Source organism: Lithobates pipiens, unplaced genomic scaffold (genome assembly GCF_037356315.1).
Source record: "Lithobates pipiens isolate NorthernLeopardFrog02 unplaced genomic scaffold, aLitPip1_a1.2 Scaffold_8, whole genome shotgun sequence".
NCBI lineage: Eukaryota > Metazoa > Chordata > Amphibia > Anura > Ranidae > Lithobates > Lithobates pipiens.
The window spans coordinates 216152807-216169555 of NW_027507903.1; the positions used below are offsets into that span (position 1 = coordinate 216152807).

Consider the following 16749-nt stretch of genomic DNA (forward strand, 5'->3'; position numbering starts at 1 on the left):
TGGATACAAATCAGTTTACATTCTTTATATCACCTTCTATATATTTATTTTATGTGAACTACAGATGCTATACTGATTACTGTTGAATTTTGATGTATATTCTTTTTGCTCAGATAACAGTCTACAGTGCCTTGAAAAAGTATTAATACCCCTTGAAATTGTCCACATTTTGTCATGTTACAACCAAAAATGTTAATTATTTTTTATTGGGATTTTATGTGATAGACCAAAACAAAGTGGCATATAAGTTTGAAGTTGAAGGAAAATGATAAATGGTTTTCAAATTTTTTTACAAATAAATATGTGAAAAGTGTGGCGTCCATTTTGTGAGCGCTTACTTTGGTTGGAGTCCATGGTGCAGAGATGTACGCTCACCTTTGCAAATACACACAGCCCACGGTAACAAAGAGATAAGCTACCTGGGCTGTGAATCTGTGCACGGGGGCTTGACAGGAAAAGCCAAGGGATCGTCTAAGTAAAGCCATTGTCCGGGATTCCAGAAGTCAGCATAAACGATATACAAGCCAGGGTCAGAAGCCGGGGTCAGTCTTGGAACACTGTAACTTGAAAACAGGAACACATGTACCTTTGGTGACAAGAGACAATGAACTGACCCAGCCCTCAGAGTGAGACAGGGTTTTATACCCCGCTAATTGGGTAACCTGCCACAGCTGATCCAAGAGTGACAGGTACAAACAGAATTGCCCACAGTACTTTATGCAAAACTAGGCATGGCTGAAAATCAGGCAGAATAGAACTGAGGTGTGGCTCAGAGGTAAAGAAACCGGAGCAAGAACAAACAGTCATTAGTTCAATACCACCCAGAGCCACTTGGGGTGCGACCATGCCTGGCCGTCTAAAAGACACGGTAGGGACCGTGACACATTTGTATTCAGCCCCCCCGAGTCAATACTTTGTAGAACCACCTTCCACTGCAATAACAATTGCAAGTCTTTTTAGAGAGTGACCTTTTTTGCCCATATTTCTTGGCAAAAAAGCTCAAGCTCTGTCAGATTGGATGGAGAGCGTGAGTATGCTTTGATCCAAACCATGCCATTTGTAGCCCTGGCTGTATGTTTAGGGCTGTTGTGCTGCTGAAAGGTGAACCTCTGCCCCAGTCTCAAGTCTTTTGCAGACTCTAACAGCTTTTCTTCTAAAATTGCCCTGCATTTGGCTCCATCCATCTTCCCATAAATTCTGACCAACTTCCCTGTCCCTGCTGAAGAAAAGCATCTCCACAACATGATGCCACCACCATGTTTAACAGTGTGGATGGTATGTTCAGGGTGATGTTCAGTGTTTTCCACCACACATGGAGACTCTGAAGAAGCTTGCTAAAACAATCAGCAGGCAAAACATGTTAGCCAAAGGACGCATCACCCACGGCCCATGAAACACTCCCATCACGGGAGCTCCAGGAACCAAGAGGGCTAACAGAGGTGTAAGGAGGACTGCACACCCAGTGGACCGGTATGGTTTGCAGAGAGACATAGTAACCAATGAGTATGTTGCTGACAGGGAGAACCTGCTGGTGCACACAGCTAGGAAAACATATGAGAGCAGCCACGATCTCATCTCATCTCAATACCTAAATGAATCAGCAAACAGTAATTCGGCATCTGTTTAATCCTCGTTTTACTACAGCTGTCACTGCACAATCCACAGACTTCTAGCAAGGATAGATTGCTGATGCACACAGCTAGGAAGATCAAAGGAGAGCAGCCCATATCTTATCTTTTATGACTCAACTTACCTGAGTCAGTATTTGTTAACCCATGCTTCACAACAGCTGTCACTGCGCAATCCATGGTCTGTCAGCTCACCCTCACAAGATCAGTACCAGCATTGGCTTAACTGGGAGCCTGAACCAGAACATTTAACACTTACAGAACCCAGTGAGACCATACTCAGCGCAACTGATGCCTCAATCAATCATATCCTTCTCTGGATTGCATCCCTTTTACATCTACATTTTTTTTTAGCTTGATTATCCCCACATAAGGCTAATCTAACTTGGTAACTAAGAAGGAATTATTATTAAAACCTAAACTATCCTCCTTGACCCTTAATGATTGTTCCATGCCTTCCTAGATATGTATCTGTGTGGGTAAGTCTGTCATCATTCGGAAGGGATGCAATCATGTTACAAATCTTTGTAATATTCCCTATATTTCTAAATGGGCAGGATACAGGATTGATGCCCTAATCTGTGTTGTGGGCAGACATTTCTCACTCTTTAATGGAGGAGTTCATGGGCCCAGCGTGTGCTTCTTTCTTTTAATAAATAACAACCTTATTTGGTGATACGTGGAGGGTTTATACATTTTATGATGCTTTTCTTGCCAATGTTCTGTGTCTAATAAACTGATTCAATTTGGATACTGCATACATGTCTGGGGTCACTTTGAACCTGCTTTTCTGAGATATTCTACCATTAATAAATTCAGTTCTGCCACATGTAGCCTTTTGCTTATAGGCCAAAAAATTTAACTTTTGTTCTCATCTGACCAGAGCATCTTCCACATGTTTGCTGTGTCCCCACATGGCTTATCGCAAACTGCAAACGGGACTTCTTATGGCTTTCTTTCAACACTGGCTTTCTTCTTGCCACTCTTCCATGAAGGCCAGATTTGTGGAGTACATAACTAATCGTTGTCCTGTGGACAGATTCTCTCACCTAAGCTGTGGTTCTCTACAGCTCCTGCAGAGTTACCATGGGCCTCTTGGCTGATTCTCTGATTAATGCTCTCTTTGCCCGGCCTGTCAGTTTAGGTGCACGGACATGTCCTGGTAGGTTTGCAGTTGGGCCATTACGCTTTCCGTTTTCAGATGGATTGAACTGTGCTCCGTGATTTGTTCAAAGCTTGGGATATTTTTTCAATATCCTAACCTGGCTTTAAACTTTCTCACTGAACTGTCTGGTCTGTTCCTTGGACTTCAGGATGCTGTTTGTTCACTAACGTTGTCTAATAAACCTCCAAGGGCTTCACAGAATAGCTGTATTTATAATGAAATTAAATTACACACAGGTGGAAACTATTTACTAATTAGGTGATTTCTGAAGGCAATTGGTTACACTAGATTTTGGTTAGGGGTATCAGAATAAAGAGGACCACATTTATTTGTAAACATTTTTGAAAACCAGTTATTATTTTCCTTCCACTTCACAATTATGTGCCACATAAAATACATTTTCGTTTTGTGCTTGTAACATGACAAAACGTGGAAAATTTCAAGGGGTATGAATAGTTTTTTCAAGGCACTGTATGTCCAGGACCACATAAGCATGGTTTTAGACATACAGAAAAATGCCAGTGCTGCAAACTAGTTTGTAGCTAACAGGATGATGAGAACAAGCTTTTCTGTCAAACAATGTATCTTAAAGAAAACTAAGGTACGCCTAGGTACACTAGTATCACCAATATGATATTTTTCCATATATTCTTTTGCACCGGAAGAGTTGTCATGTGGTGAACAGTGGTGTATATAGGTTTTGTGCTGCCTGAATAAACTCGTGCACCCCCTAATTTAATTATGGCCCACCCCTTCCTGTCAAGGGCACAACCTTTCCTGTTTAAGATACGCCCTGTCATCTGTAAACCCCACCCCTTCCTATAACTAGCCTCTTCACCCCCTGTCTATAACTCACCTCTTCACCCCCTGTCCGTAACTCACCTCTTCACCCCCTGTCGGTAACTCACCTCTTCACCCCCTGTCGGTAACTCACCTCTTCACCCCCTGTCGGTAACTCACCTCTTCACCCCCTGTCGGTAACTCACCTCTTCACCCCCTGTCTGTAACTCACCTCTTCACCCCCTGTCTGTAACTCACCTCTTCACCCCCTGTCTGTAACTCACCTCTTCACCCCCTGTCTGTAACTCACCTCTTCACCCCCTGTCTGTAACTCACCTCTTCACCCCCTGTCTGTAACTCACCTCTTCACCCCCTGTCTGTAACTCACCTCTTCACCCCCTGTCTGTAACTCGCGTCTTTACCCCCTGTCTGTAACTCACCTATTCACACCCTGTCTGTAACAGACTTCTGCACCCCCATCCTTCTGAAAATCACATCTGTACCCCCTGTCTGCAATTCACCTATGCACGCCCCCCCTTCCATGATCGCAGCTCACTTCATCACATTTCCCCCCTTTTACAGCTCACCTCTGCACCCCTGGCCACAACCCACCTTTGCACCTTTTTCTATAGCCTATCTCTGCAACCCCCCAACAGCTAAGCTTTGCATCTCTTGAACTTAACTCCCTAATTTTGCACCTTATCTCTGACCTCTGTATCTCCTCAGATTTGCATAAGCCACCCCCCCACCCCCTTCTTTCTGGCTTTACCCACGCAGTGTACAGCACTTGTGGCTGCACCTCTTTCCACTTGCCAGTGGCAGCCATGGGATCATCAGGCATGGGGCTCGCCATCCGGACACCTCTAACTCAGCATGTAATGCCCCGCCCCCTGCCCATGAACACACCGCGCTGGGCAACTGTCTCACCATTGTTTCGGTGCAGCAGCTGGGAGCTTCTGTGGAAGCCAGAGGGAGAGATGTGCTCCTGGCTGTCACTTGTAAGCACAGAACTGAGGCTTCTGTGTTTACTAGTAACAGTAGAAAGCAGTGAGTACACTCGCACTAAGCTTAGATGTCACAGGGGAGGGTAGGTGAAGCCTCCGTCAGTTGCTTAGAGTCACCGGCCACTTATGGGGTGCTAGTCCCTGCCCTCCCCAGCCAAGTCACCACCAGAAAATGCTGCTGCTACAGTAAGCCATCCACCGCCAGCTGGGGGCTGTAGCTGGGGATGGTTTATGTACAGGAGCCAGGATCTGGGAGAGGGGGGGCTTTTTTCGTGCTGGGATGCCGCCCCCCACCCCGCAAAGTACCGCCCTAGGCCTGGGCCTTGTCGGCCTAGGCCAAGAAACAGCACTGGTGGTGAATAAGTGCCATCTTTAAATAGCTGTCCTGCAAAGCGAGGGCAACCCAAATATACAGCTAAGGTAATGCTGATGAAAAACCATGAGTGGATCAGTCGCTGTAAGCGCTGTGAAGTCTTAGATGTAGGGGATGGAAACATATGTAAATGTCCTTAATATATATATATATACCGTATATACTCGAGTATAGGCCGACCCGAATATAAGCCGAGGCCCCCAATTTACCCCCAAAAAAACTGGCAAACTTATTGACTCGTGTATAAGCCGAGGGTGAGACATGCCTGTCCATCCCTGTGTGTGTGTCCGTCCATCCCTGTGTGTCCGTCCATCCCTGTGTGTCCGTCCATCCCTGTGTGTCCGTCCATCCATCCCTGTGTGTGTGTGTGTCCATCCATCCATCCATCCCTGTGTGTGTGTGTCTCCATCCATCCATCCATCCATCCCTGTGTGTGTGTGTCTCCATCCATTCATCCATCCATCCCTGTGTGTGTGTGTCTCCATCCATCCATCCATCCATCCCTGTGTGTGTCTCCATCCATGTGTGTGTGTGTGTGTGTGTGTGTGTGTGTGTGTGTGTGTGTGTGTGTGTGTCCAGCCTACCTTTGTCCCGAGCCTCCGTCCCGTGCCTTGCCTCCTTGCCTCCGTCCCGTGCCGTGCCTTGCCTCCTTGCATCCGTCCCGTGTCGTGCCTTGCCTTGCCCCCGTCCCGTCCCGTCCCGTGCCGTGCCGTCCCGTGCCCTCTTCGTCGGCGGCCATTGTAAAGTTCAAAAGCTGCGCCGCCGCCTTCGCCTGTGATAGGCGGAACACTGAATTTCCCAGCAGCCTGTGTTCCGCCTATCACAGACGACGTATCATCCTCGTCCGTAGTACGAGGATGATACGATGTCCGTGATAGGCGGAACACAGGCTGCTGGGAAATTCAGTGTTCCGCCTATCACAGGCGAAGGCGGAGCCGGAGGCGCGGCTTTTGAATAGAATGGCCGCTGTCTGTCTGCTCGACACGCTGATCGAGCGGGCAGACAGCGATGACTCGAGTATAAGCCGAGGGGGGCACTTTCAGCCTCAAAAAAGAGGCTGAAAATCTCGGCTTATACTCGAGTATATACGGTATATATAGATATATATATATATATATATATATAGATCTTGAAGACTGCAACGCCTTAAGGAAGGTCTTATATGACTAGAATGAAGCGAATGAAACCTGACAGTGAATTATTCCACAACCAAATATGCTTTCATTGAGAAAAAGACGACGGGAAAGGTATAATTCTTCAATTGAATGAAGCCAATTAAAAACACTGTCAGGGCTTTAGTATTTTGTATGAGTGGTTACACAGCAGAGTGATGTGATAAGAATAGATTGACAACAGAATTACGTGAATAATTTAAAATTCTTACTTGTTAAAAAGCAGAGTCTCCGCAAAAACAATATAACAGTTGTGAAGCCAGTAATGGTGTATGGCTTAGTATCTTGCACAATGATAGCATCAAGCAAGGAGCTCCAATGGAAATGGAAGAAGAAAACGCACAAGAAAATTTTTGACCCTGTAAAAGTGGGAGAAAGCTGGAGAATTAGAAGGAAATTAACACTAGTGATGGCCGAACGGTTCGCCCGGCGGTCGTTTCGCGGCGAATTTCGGCTGTTCGCGATTCGCCCGATCGGCGGACTATTGCCGCCGTTCGCCCGGCGGACTTCCGTGTTTACTGTGTAAAAGAACTTTGACCTATGATGACACATCCATCATGGGGTACAGGACAGCCAATTGAGACATTACAGCACATGGACACTTGGACATTCCCCCTAACTTATAAATACACCCGATCCGGCGGCCATTTTACATTCTTTCTTCTGTCACTATAGGGAGAGGTTGCTGTGTGGAGCAGGGAGAGATTGCAGTGACCCAAACCGCTAGCTATTTGGTACACAAAAGTTCTTTTGAGGACTGGTATAGGTGTTAGGTGTATATAGGTTTGCTGTGCTACTGATTGTTGCAGCAGCCTTCATCAGTATAGGGACTGACGTACAGTCTGCTAATCACTCACACACAACCTACTTTTTCCACAAAGGTCCTTATAAGGACTGGTGACTTGGTCTGTCTAGGGTGCTACAGTACATAGGGTTGAGTGAGGTACAGTCTGCCATTCTATAAGGACTGGTATAGGTCCACAACACATAGGGTTGAGGTGCACTACTGCTGACCGCTGCCCTATACTGCAGCAGTCCTTCATCGGTATAGGGACTGACGTACAATCTGCTAACCAGTCACAACCTACTTGTTCCACAAAGGTCCTTATAAGGACTGGTAACTTGGTCTGTCTAGGGTTCTACAGTACATAGGGTTGAGTGAGGTACAGTCTGCCATTCTATAAGGACTAGTATAGGTCCACAATACATAGGGTTAAGGTGCACTACTGCTGACCGCTGCCCTATGCTGCACTAGTCCTTCATCGGTATAGGGACTGAGAGTTTTGTCACAGGGTCATTTAAAAAATGACAGGCAGAGGAAGAGGCAGGCCCTTCCGCAGGGGTGGTAGGGGTAGGGCAGGAGCAACAGGCTTGAGCCAAAGTGGGAAGTTGCAGAAGATGCATTCAATTACTTTAAAGGACGCACCAGACTTGGTTGAGTGGCTCACTCAGCCTTACTCTTCTGCACCCTCCTCATCCTCTCGATCTGCACCCTCTTCTTCACTCTCTGCTATGTGCACCCCCAAAGACACTACCACCAACACCATCACCACCACCACCACATACCTTCCGCTTGAGTCACAGGAATTATTTTCCGATCCATATCAAGACATTTCTGATGCGCAGCCACTCTTGGTATTGGATCAGGAAGAGGAGGTAGCAACAACCGCTACTCAGCAGTCTGACGACAGTACCCAGATCAGCCCAAGGAGGAGGTTGGTCCCCGGTGTTGCTGCCTACTCCGAGATCTCTACTTATAGCGGTGGGGAAGGTGACGTCGATGATGACGTGTCTAGTGATGTCATGTGGGTGCCCACAAGAGAGGAAGATGAGGGGAGTTCAGAGGGAGATATGGAGAAGCAGGAATAACTTACATTGCACAGGAGGGACAAAGCAGACTGCAAATGTAATAGGAGCGAGTCATCGACCATGTATGGTCACATCTGGCGCTCCCAGGACACCGGCACATGGCTCCGCAATGTGGGCTTTTTTTAACGTGTCCGCTGCTGAGAATAGCGTTGCCATCTGCAATCTTTGCAGTCAACGCATTAGTCGCGGTAAGCCCAACACTCACCTAGGGACGACCGCCTTAAGAAGGCACATGAGCAGCCATCACCGAGCCCAGTGGGAACAACAGAACACACAAAGCCACACTCCAGGCTCTCACAGTCCAGCCTCGTCTTCTACTTCTCCTTCTCCTCTCTCCTCACAATTGTCCTCCACCTTCCATCATGCCAAGCTCACGTTTTTCTGCAAAAAGGCAGGCTTCCGTGGGCCTAATGTTCGAACGTAAAAAAATTATGACGCCAGATAACCCTCTTGCCCAACGGTTGACGGCTGGCTTGTCAGAACTCATAGCCCGCCAACTACTGCCATATAAACTGGGGGACTCGGAGGCCTTTCGCAAATTTGTGGCCATTGGAACACCACAATGGAAGGTCCCAGGAAGGAAGTATTTCTCAGAGAAGGGCATCCCAGAGCTATATGGCCATGTTCAGTGGCAAGTGAATGTATCTCTGGCACACAGTGTCGGTGCCAAGATACATCTGACCACAGACACGTGGTCTAGCAAACACGGGCAGGGAAGGTATATCACTTTTACTGCCCACTGGGTGAACCTTCTGATGGCCGTCAAGCATGTAACCCGTGGCACCCGTGTAGATTTAGTTTTACCGCCACTGATTGCATGCAGGCCTGACTCTTCTTCTCCTCCTCCTCCTACTCCATCCTCCTCCCTCTCCTCCTCGGCTGACTCCTCCTTTTCCGCTGCTAGCGTCTCTTCCGCTGCGCCGCCCAAGCTCCCCAGAACCTATTCGACATGCCAGGTGAGACGTTGCCATGCCGTGCTGCGTCTGTTGTGCCTGGAAGCCAAGAGCCACACTGGCCCGGCACTCCTTTCAGCTTTGCGTTCACAGGCAGATCAGTGGCTAACGCCGCTTAATTTGACAGTTGGTAAAGTGGTGTGTGACAACTAGGGATGAGCCGAACACCCCCCGGTTCGGTTCGCACCAGAACTTGCGAACGGCCCCCACGTTCGTTACGAACGTTAGAACCCCATTGAAGTCTATGGGACTCGAACGTTCGAAATGGAAAGTGCTAATTTTAACGGCTAATATGCAAGATACTGTCATAAAAAGGGTTTGGGGACCTGACTCCTGCCTCAGGGGACATGGGTCAATGCAAAAAAAAGTTTTAAAAACGGCCGTTTTGGCGGGAGCACTGATTTTAATGACGATTAAAGTGAAAAAAAAAGTGAAATATTCCTTTAAATATGGTGCCTGGGGGGTGTCTGTAGTATTCCTGTGAAGTGCCACGTGTTTCCCGTGTTTAGAACAGTCCCTGCACCAAATGACATTAAACGGAAATAACACCATTTAAAACTGCTTGCGGTTTTAATGTTATATCTGGTTCCTGCAATATGGTTGAAAATCATTGAGAAAAATGGCATGGGTAGCCCTCCCTGCCCATTACCAGCCTATTTGGGTCTTGTACGCATATTAAGGGGAACCCTGTACCCATATTAAAAAAAGGAAATGCGTGTGGCCCCCAGGCCCTATATACTCAGAACAGCAGTATACAGGCGGTGCAAACAAGACAGGGACTGTGTAGGTTTGTTGTGTTAAGTTGAATCTGTTTGTAATTTTCAACTGGTACATTTTTAAAGTGTAGCTCCAGTCAAAAAAAATATTTTTAAGCTTTTTAGAAAACATAGGGAAGGGTTATCACCCCTGTATAATTTGTTTTGTCGTCCGTCTTTTTTCATCTCACTTGCTGCTGTCTCCTTGCGTTTGCAAGTAGGAGATGTTTGTAAGTTGGATGTTTGAAAGTAGGGGCCTGCCCTATATTATAGCGGTATGTACTGGGTACAGAGCACGCAGACAGCACGCACTATCTCCTAACACTACTGACTGCAAGCTCTATTATTAACCACTTGACCACTGGGCACTTAAACACCCTTAATAACCAGACCAATTTTCAGCTTTTGGTGCTCTCACATTTTGAATGACAATTACTCAGTCATGCAACACTGGACCTATATGAAATGTTTGTCCTTTTTTTCACACAAATAGAGCTTTCTTTTGGTGGTATTTAATCACCTCTCAGTTTTTTATTTCTTGTGCTATAAAAGAAAAAAGACCGGAAATTCTGCGAAAAAATGAATTTTTCTTTGTTTCTGTTATAAAATTTAGCAGATTAGTAATTTTTTCTTCATAATTTTTTTTTTACTGGTTACATGTTTTGAGTTGCAGAGGAGGTCTAGGACTAGAATTATTGCTCTCGCTCTAACGTTCTCGGCGATACCTCACATGTGTGGTTTGAACACCGTTTTCATATGTGTGCGGGGCTTACGCATGCGTTCGCTTCTGCATGCGAGCACATGGGGACATGGGCGCTTTAATTTTTTTTTTTTTTTTTTTTATTGTTCATTTTACTTTATTTTAGTTTGACATTTTTTTCCCCAAAAATATATTTTTGATCACTTTTATTCCTATTACAAGGAATGTAAACATCCCTTGTAATAGGAATATGGGGTGACAGGTCCTCTTTACAGTGAAATCTGGGGGTCAATATGACCCCACATCTCACCTCTAGGCTGGGAAGCCTGAAATAAAAAATAAAAAAAAAGATTCTGGCTTTGATCGTACTGGCGAGTTGGTAGAAGCACCGGAGGGCGGTGAGGGGTGGGGGGCATCTATGGCTGGGTATTTCAGGGTATCACCGAGTATGGCTGGGTATCTCCGAGTATGGCTGGGTATGGCAATTTATGGCAGGGTATTGCAGAGTATTGGCGGGGTACTACAGAGTAATAGCAGGGTACTGCAGAGTATTGGGGAGTACTGCAGAGTAATGGCAGGGTACTGCAGAGTAATGGCAGGGTACTGCAGAGTAATGGCAGGGTACTGCAGAGTAATGGCAGGGTACTGCAGAGTAATGGCAGGGTACTGCAGAGTAATGGCAGGGTACTGCAGAGTAATGGCAGGATACTGCAGAGTAATGGCAGGGTACTGCAGAGTAATGGCAGGGTACTGCAGAGTAATGGCAGGGTACTGCAGAGTAATGGGGGGTACTGCAGAGTAATGGCAGGGTACTGCAGAGTAATGGCAGGGTACTGCAGAGTATGCACTGGTATTGCAGAGTATTGGCAGGGAATTGAGGGGTTAAATTCGGTGAGCAGCGATGTGGGCACTGCAGATGCAGCCCACATCGCTGCTGACACCGATCTCTTTCCCCTCCGCTGTACCGATCGGTACAGAGAGGGGAGGGAGGAACCGGCGTCATAACATGACGCCGGTTTGTTTACAAGTGATCACTCCGTCATTTGACGAGCGGCCGTTTACCGTGATCCTGTGGACTCGGCGGTCACGGATGCTCTCGAGTGCGCGCCCCAGGGGGCGCGCGAGAGCAGAATTCTGGGAGGCCGTTAATTAACGGCCTCTCAGAGTTAAACAACCGCCCTGAAGCCGTTAATCGGCAATGGGCGGTTGTTAAGTGGTTAAAGATAGATCACTAGCTAGCTATATAGGTGAGGTGAATATAGTGTAGTGGTGTATACTGCGGTCAGGGCACAGACAATAACCACTACACAAGAGCAAGATAGGAAATCAGCCAAAAACGATTGGTGTGTAACTGTGTTGAAGGTACACAGAACACCCACTGCTTCAGATGCCAACACACTACACGAGGCCACCTCAAAGGCGGCCTTATATAGTGTGGGGCGTGCACTACACAGCCTGAGCTATGATTGGCCACAGGCAGGATGCCTGTGGCCAATCATGGCTCTCCTCGCTGCTGGCGCTGCGATTGGCCAAGCATGCGGGGTCACAGTGCATGCTTGGCCAATCATGAGCCAGCAATGCACTGCGCCACCGCAGTGCACTGTGGTTCGCGCGCGCCACACGAATTTTGACGCGAACGGACCAAGAGTTCGGATTTCGTCGAACGGACGAACAGCCAATGTTCGAGTCGAACGTACGTTCGACTCGAACACTAAGCTCATCCCTAGTGACAACGGTGCCAATCTGCTTAGCGCATTGAAACAGGGCAAAATGACGCACGTGCCATGAATGGCACACGTCTTAAACTTGGTCGTCCAGCGATTCGTTGTCAAATACCCTGGGGTCCAGGACATCTTGCGGCAGGCAAGGAAAATCTCGGCCCATTTCAGAAGATCTTACACGGCCATGGCTCGCCTTGCTGACATTCAGCGGCGACACAATCTGCCGGTCAGACGTCTTATTTGCGATTTCCCGATGCGATGGAACTCAACCTTCTATATGCTTGATAGGCTGCTCCATGGCGCCATCAGTGACATGGTACCTTATGCCTTCTTTATGGAGCGTGCATTGCGTCGTGTCATTGATCAAGCTGTGGAGGAGCAGGAGCGGGAAGATGAGGAAGTCGCAATGCTGGATGAATTCCCAGGGGGGGCTACTCTATCTGAGACAAGTCAACAACAGGAGTCTGAAGAGGAGTCAGAGGAGGATGGTGCCGGGGCGGATGAGGAGGAGCAAGAAGAGCATGCTTTAAACCTTTCTGGGATCCCTGTTGTGCGTGGAGGAGAATGAAGAGGACGACATTATCCTGGATGATGAGCAGGAGCCAGGCCACCACACCGCTTCCACTTTAGTGCAAATGGGGGCCTTCATGCTCCAGTGTTTTAATAGGGACCCCCGTATAAAAAGCATAAGGGTCAAGGACCAGTACTGGGTGGCAACGTACTTAGACCCCCGGTACAAACACAAAATGGCGGAAATGTTACCGCCGTCACAGAGGGCTGGCAGAATGGAGCACTTCCAGGCCTTGCTTCGAGAAATGCTGCATTCTGCTTTTGCGTGCGCTGGCAGAGGAGCAATTCCCACTCCCAGAGGAGGAGTTGCAGGTACCAATCCAACAGCGCCTACAAGAAGAGGCCGGTTTGAAGATGTGTTGGTGACTTCGGATATGAGGTCATTCTTTCAGCCGACCCATCGACAGGTGTCATCCGGATCCAGCATCAGGGAACGCCTAGACCGTCAGGTGTCCGACTACATCGGGTTAACGGCCGATGTGGACGCTCTGAGGAGTGATGAACCCCTGGACTACTGGGTGGGCAGGCTTGACCTCTGGCCAGAGCTTGCCCAATTTGCAATCGAACTGTTGGCTTGCCCCTCATCCAGTGTCCTGTCCGAAAGGACGTTCAGCGCAGCAGGGGGATCGTGACCGATAAGCGTACTCGCCTAGCTCACGACACTGTTAACTACCTCACATTTCTAAAAATGAATGAGGCATGCATCTCGGAGGAATTCAACACATGTGACCAGTAGACCATGTATATGTCTATAAACAATTTTTTTAATCGAGCACAGAGACCTTCTTTCTTCATTTGGCTCACTTCCTTGTCCAAAAAAAGCACACCATCCCTGTGCTATGCTCATTATGAGGGGCTCACACCATCCCTGTGCTATGCTCATTATGAGGGGCTCACACCATCCCTGTGCTATGCTCATTATGAGGGGCTCCCACCATCCCTGTGCTATGCTCATTATGAGGGGCTCCCACCATCCCTGTGCTATGCTGACTTCCTCCTGGGGCTGCTTACGGTGCAGGTGTCATTGCTGTATGTCACGCTGCTGCTGTCAGTGCTCTCTATCACGGTGCTGCTGTCAGTGCTGTATATCACGGTGCTGATGTTAGTGCTTTATGTCACGCTGCTGATGTCAGTGCTCTCTATCACGGTGCTGCTGTCAGTGCTGTATATCACGGTGCTGGTGTTAGTGCTTTATGTCACGCTGCTGATGTCAGTGCTCTCTATCACGGTGCTGTTGTCAGATGACTCTATCACGGTGTAGGTGTCATTGCTGTATGTGACGCTGCTGGTGATCATCTCCTGCACCCTCTTCTTTGCCTACCCTGGTCCCTGACCTTCCCTCTCCTCCATTGCCTTCATGCGCTCCACAGTCCTGAATTGTCACAAGAATTTCCTATAGAAAAAAGAATGCTTGTAGTTGTCGATCCCAGATTCACCTCATACATGTGTTATGTCATTGGCCATGTGGTGGGACTATGTTTGCACAGCTATTAATTATTTTGTGGCTGCAAATTTGACCTGTAGGTTTGCGAAGTTCGCCTCCCATTGAAGTCAATGGGGCCCGCCGCGAACGTTCCGGTTCGCGAACTATCGGCCGGGTTCACAAAACGTCCCGTCGGAAGTTCGTCCATTACTAATTAATACCAGTGATGTGTACAAAAGCCAGATGTAATATCTGAAATAACTGTGATAGAAGTTAGAGCACTTTGCAAGGATGCCAGAAAATATGGCTCTTAAGAAGGTATTTGGTGGAAAATAAAGAGAATTCCATCAGGAGGACAGGCCCAAAAAGTCTAAAGGATGATGTGAAAGAGGATTTCGTTTTTGATTTAAAGTCTGATGGAAGATGGTGATCAAAAGATGGAGAACCATGGTGGTGGTGAGCAAAGATGACTGGACTGGAATTGTGCAGGAGGCCATTGCTTTGTGTGGGCTGTAGAGACAGGGAGTGAGTTATTAACTAGGATTTTTCAAATTCAGCAAAGAGCTAATACGTTTATAAATGGGTACCATGAAAGCCGTTCATTTTATGATCTTGCCTCAGTAACTGGTTTTAATAGCAAGAGGTACAGTTAAAATATATTGCAGTTTTTAGTTCTTGTAGGACCTGGGATACAAAACGATTGCAAAGGGAGTCTCAAACTTCTAAAAAATCCCTTTCAGTTGGCAACAGCGCAGTTACAATAAATTAGGGTAATTTTACATATAACCGTCCCTTAATCTGGACAGGCATGTGGAAGAGGTGATTTCCACAACCAATCTGTATACACATTTTTTAAAGCACTAGGCTGTATATAGCAATATTTCATTTTATAGAGATGTCACTATAATCATATCTGCCATTGCTCACCTCTGAATTCCTACACTGAAGGACTTCCAGGCCATAAATTATAGCATAGATCTCTGCCATTGATCTGGTTTTTCAACAGTTAAAACATTAGACATGCCATGCTTATTTCAGGGAATGTTTTTGCCCATCTTTTCATTCACATCAGTATAGTGTCTTTTTTTTTTTTTAAATTGATTTATTTTTTATGTTTGCTTTAACTTCATTGTTGCTTGTAGTAAGATGAAGAGCTTTCTCTAGCAAACATGGGGCTATGCTTTTAAGATTCATTTCCAATGAATCATTGCTTTTTCTCTGCAGGAAAGTGTACAGCAGTAACTATGCAATTGAACCCAATGATTACTGCAAATGTAGCTGAAATAAAGCAGATTTTTAGCCATGTATAGGAATAGACATCACCATCTGCTGAAGTGTGTCTTTTTGTACAGAACATATTGTGAAAATGTATCCTGATCTTTCCCCCCTTTCTCTATTTTTTAAAATTTTGTTGAAATAACAAAGTGATTCACTATAGATGCCATTTTCATAGAAGATCTCAATGTCCATATGCATCCGCCACTCATGTATACAGAGCTTTAAAAATAAAAGCCTTTGACAGCCTCTGCTGACAATGTCTTTTATAAAATGTTGCAAAAATATGATGTTTAAGGACCATTTTTTCTCAGTAGTGCTCCGTTTTTTTTTCAGGTTTTTCAACTTCAACAACTTCATCTTTTATTTGGGTATTAAATTGACTAGTAGTCTCTCTCAAGTCTGAACATGTGACTTTAAACCCTTCATGTATAATCATAATTATGGATCTAATGATTCTTCCTCCGTCTAGAGCAGGGGTATGCAATCTCTGCATTCCAGCTGTGGTGAAACTACAAATCCCATCTTGCCTCTGCCTCTTGGAGTCATGTTTGTGATTGTCAGGGTTTTGCAATGTCTCATGGGCCAAGGTTTCCTACCCCTGGTCTAAAGGATCATCTGAGTTCCCTGTGTAATGCATGGTATCCTTACCTAGAATATTATATTTATCCTGTTTTTATTCCTTTCCTCTGAGACCTTAAAGAGGTTGTAAACCACTGAAAAAAACAAATAAAAAAACCTGCAAGACAAAGGCATAATGAGCTAGTATGCTTATTGTGAAATACTTACCTTAGAACAATGCCCTGCAGTGCCACCCACAATCCGCTCCCACAGCCGACATCTTTTCCTGGAGTTACTTTCATAACCACTTGCTTACTGGGCACTTAAACCCCCCTCCTGCCCAGACCAATTTTCAGCTTTCAGCGCTGATGCACTTTGAATGACAATTGCGCGGTCATACAGTACCCAAATGAAATTTTTATCATTTTTTTCCCACAAATAGAGCTTTCTTTTGGTGGTATTTAATTACGGCTGGGAGTTTTATTTTTTGCTAAACAAACAAAAAAAGATGCAAAAAAAAATAAAAAATCATGTTTAATAGTTTGTTATAAAATTTTGCAAACAAGTCATTTTTCTCCTTCATTGAAATGCGCTGATGAGGCTGCACTGGTGGGCACTGATAGGCTGGCTGGTGGGCACTGATAGGCACGATTAAGGTGGCACTGATAGGCACAGATAAGGCGGTACTGATGGGCACAGATAAGGCAGCACTGATGGGCACAGATAAGGCGGCACTGATGGGCAAAGATGGGCACAGATAAGATGGCACGGATGGGTGGCATGGATGGGCACGGATAGGT

The 16749-nt window shown here is 46.3% G+C and overlaps 1 protein-coding gene across 2 annotated transcripts in view; it reads left to right on the top strand.

The window, feature by feature from the left end:
• Positions 1-16749, top strand: part of DOCK4 (dedicator of cytokinesis 4) — a 490280-nt gene that overhangs the window by 309107 nt on the left and 164424 nt on the right. The gene's annotated exons all lie outside the window — the stretch shown is intronic.